The sequence below is a fragment of the Elephantulus edwardii genome, unplaced genomic scaffold (assembly GCF_000299155.1).
Source record: "Elephantulus edwardii isolate Elephantulus edwardi_28Jun2011 unplaced genomic scaffold, EleEdw1.0 scaffold00018, whole genome shotgun sequence".
Taxonomy (NCBI): Eukaryota; Metazoa; Chordata; class Mammalia; order Macroscelidea; family Macroscelididae; genus Elephantulus; species Elephantulus edwardii.
In genome coordinates, this window is record NW_006399768.1 from 15,139,176 (window position 1) to 15,143,439 (window position 4,264).

Below are 4,264 nucleotides of genomic sequence, written 5' to 3' on the forward strand. Positions count from 1 at the left end.
AATTGATGCCTTTGAGCTTTGGTGTTGGAGAAGAGTACTGAATATACCATGGACTGCTAAGAAAACAAACAGATTCATCCTAGAGAGGGTTAAACCGGGCTGCTCCTTGGAGGCAAGGATTCTGAGGCTTCGTCTGACATATTTTGGTCATGTTGTAAGGAGACACCGGTCCTTGGAGAAGGACATCATGCTTGGGAGGGTGGAGGGCAGGAGTGAGAGGGGAAGGCCCTCTAGGAGGTGGATTGACTCAGTGACTGGAGTAATCGGGATGGGTCTATCAGAGACAGACAATGAGATTGGCAGAGGACAGAGCAGAGTTTAGGGCTGTTGTACATAGGGTCGCTATGAGTCATAAGCGGCACATAACAACAGAAACAACAACAACCCTGGTGGACAGTGTTTGGTAGTGATCCTGATTAAAATAATTTTGGAAGCAGGAGTGCCATCCATTTCAGAAATAGCTTGCTTCCAGAAACTCTATGAACTTGGAGAAAGGATTAAAGTTATACAAGTGTTCATGTCTTTCGTTCATAGGGTCGCTATGATTCCTCTACGACTCAACAGCACAGAATAACAAACAACATATTGAATACATTAAAATACTAAAATTAAATGTACATATTAATTTTGCATTGGTTTGCTTACAAAGTTTCTATACATTGTTTCACAGTATACTTTATTCATATTATGTTTCATACGATTTTTATGCATTATGTTTTCATGCATATGTTTTATAAAATTAATCACAACTGGACCTTGCCCATTAATTTTCTCTTTTAATATGACATTTGTGAAATTTTTAATTCCCTACATAGCTGATAGTATATTTATTTGGAGAGTACTGTTCTCCACTCCCGTTAAACAAATATGTTCCAACAACATGTGTACCACCTAATAAGAGCTTATCAGAAACAAAATATCTTGAGTCCTTTCCAGAGAAACTTAGAATCTGAATGTGCTCTTATAGCTGGATCTCCAGGTGCCTTGTATGAATATCATTGCCTGAGAAGTACTGATCCAAATTACTTTCGCATTTATCACTTCCTCTAAAAAAAGATCAAATATTCATGATCTCTGTCTCCAAAATATTCTGAAAGTATGTATAAAGACGTGAGAACTTGGTAAACAATATTGTTCGTTTGACAAAAAAATTGCACTGAACAATGCACAGTGTTTCACAGCACCTTAACATTTTGTACTACAGAGTTAAGTCAGGCTAGCACCAAGTGCACTAACTTAGCAAGTTACATTGAAATGTCAAATTTAATGGTGCAAATTAAATCTAAACATGTGACTTTTTTCTCAATTTTTACCAATGTATATTTTAGAAACATTTACTGGAAAGTTTTCCTTCATGTTTAAAATGTTAAATTAAGTTTTCTTCAAAATCAACAGTTTCATTATTAGGTGTTCTGGTGGCTTACTAAAATTGCAGAGGACTTGAAGAACTTAGTGCAGAATATCCAAGTCTACAGCCTTCAATAAAGATTGTATCGCCACATCAAGAAAACAGAAATCCTAGCCACTGTACCAAAAAGCAACACTTGGATCCACAATCAATACACTTGATACTAGCAGTCAAGAGATCATGAGATATATTGCACTAGGAAAGTCTATGGGCAGGAACTTTCCAAATAATTGAGGTGCAGTGTTGTCAGTTTGAGGATTAAGGTACATCAGATTCAGGCTATGGTCTTTTCAGTCGCTTGCTTTGCATCTGATTGCTGGACTATGACTAAGGATGGCAGAAGAATTGAGACCTTTGAGATGTAGTGTTGAAGAAGAGTCCTAAATATCAAATGAACTGCCAAAAACCTAAACCAGAGATTTATGAAGAAAATGCAGCCATAGTTCTCCTTCAAGACAAAGATATGAAGCTTCTTATCTCATAATGTGGCCATGTTGACAGCAGAGCTTATTCCTTGGAGAGGAATACCATGCTTGGGATGGTGGAGGGATGGCAAAGGAGAAACAAACCCTCAGTTAGGTGGGTTGACCCAGTGACTCAGCAATGGGCATTAGAGTGTCAAAGATTGTGAAGATAGCAAAAGATAGGACAGAGTCACATCTGTTGATCATTGTGTCGATATAAGTTGTACTCAACTTGATGGCCCCAACATCAACAATAGTAATAATCTATGCTGCACTATAGATAAAGAGGTATAAGAATATAAGAAATCATCACAAGACATAGAGGGTACAGCCAACGTAGTACTGGAAATAACAGAAATGGATGAAAACGCAGGCCAGAATCCTAAGATCAAAATGACAGACTTGTGCAACACAATGGAGGGACAATAAAGAACAAAAGAGATGGAACAGAGAGTCCGTGAGCTGGAGGACAAGAACCTCAATGGAAATACACTAGCAGAAAAATCAAATAGGAGATGTAAAGAAGATGACTTTCAAAATTCAGTTCAAGGTTAATCAGAAACCTGGAGGTAAAACTCAAGACCATGAAGATCACAAAAGAGAAATTGGGACCAAGCTTAGAATCCTAGTCTGTGGTATAAAGTGATTGACAGATATAACCAGAAATGTAACCTGGAGAAGATAAAATTGATTAATGAGGCCTCCTAAGGATTAAACCCCTGTGTGCATTAAAACCTTTTTCCGACAACGTGAAAAGAATCCCTACCAACTCGGAAAAAATATTTAGCAATACCATCTCAGACAAGGATTTCATAACAAAAAACATAATATGCTACAGTACCTGCACAAGGGGGAAAAAAGAGACAGAGAAAACAGCTACAACAAACAAAATAACACCTGATAACCCAATTACTAAATGAGCAAAAGACATGGGAAGACTTTTCACAAAAGGCCATTCTATAGAGGAAGACCATTCTGATGTCCAACAGACACATGAAAAAAAAATCACTGAATATAACAATATAGATGTAAATAAAAAAAAAAACACATTGAGATACAATCTTAATCCAGTAGCAGTGGCAATGTTTAACATGACAGAAAACGAAAAATTTTGGAGAGGATATGAAAAGATTAGAACTCTCATATAGTGTAGGTGGGATTTTAAAATGGAACAATCAATCTTGAAGGCGTTCTGTCTTTTCCTCAAAAAACTGAGCATAGAAACTCCATATAACACAGCTATTCCACTGCTGGGAATATTCTCCAAGGAAATTAAAATTGAGAAACAAAAGGAGATTTGCACACCAATGTTCATAGCAGTGTTATTCACAACATTCAAGAACATGGAAAACAGCCCAAATGTCCAATGACAACTGAGTGGCTTAAGAAACTGTGGTATATTCATATGATGTAATACTATGCACCACTCAGTAATGGTAATTTTTAAAAATATTACATAACTTGGGAGAGACTGTAGAATATTATGCTGAGTGAATGAGCTCAGTCTCATAAGGATAAATATTACATAAAACCATTATTGTAAAGATAGAAGGATAACTAGTAAAACATGTATGAGGATGCATGGGAGGAAAGGATGAGAGCACAGGGATGAGGATAATTAGGGGAAAATCACAGCATTGCACAATTTTGTTGTCAGAGGGAAAAAGTAAAGGAAATGACAAAGATCTAGTGAAGACCATAAAAAATAGGGAAATATTGGGTATAGTGGAATGGTGATTAATCTTATAAAACACAATGCAATCTCATGCCAATGAAGGAAAGTGTGAAATACATATTAAAAATCCCAACAACTCACTATGAAAATAAGTGAAACATCATGTATATGAATAACTATATGCATAACAATAAAAATATAAAAGTGGAGAATAAAGCCTTCTCTCAAAATACTTCGACTTTTTACGAAAAATAAATAAATAAAAATCTGCGTCCAATCCCAAAGACACATGGTTCAACATTTATTAGCTGCTCCATGAAAGAAAAAAGGACGATCTCTTTCTATGTGACTTACTGTCTCTAAAAACTTGCTAGAAGGTCAGCTTAGGGTGGTTCCAACTCAATAGTGCATAGCACTAACAATAATTCTATCAAGTTAATTTTGTCTTATTTCTAAAGTCAACTCATATTTTATAGTTTTATTCCTTATTTGTTAGAGGTTTTAGCTATGCATTTTGAACCACCAAATTTGTTATCATTGAGTTGACTCTGATTCACAGCACCTGTGTCAGACTCTGGCGGCTAAGTGGATTAGGAGTTGTGCTCTCAACTCAAAAACAGGAATTTCTATGGGGGAGAGAATAGTCTAAAAGTATTATATTTTAGGGCATTATTTTTATCGTAGGAGTATGCAATGAGGGTTGCAGAGTGCATTATA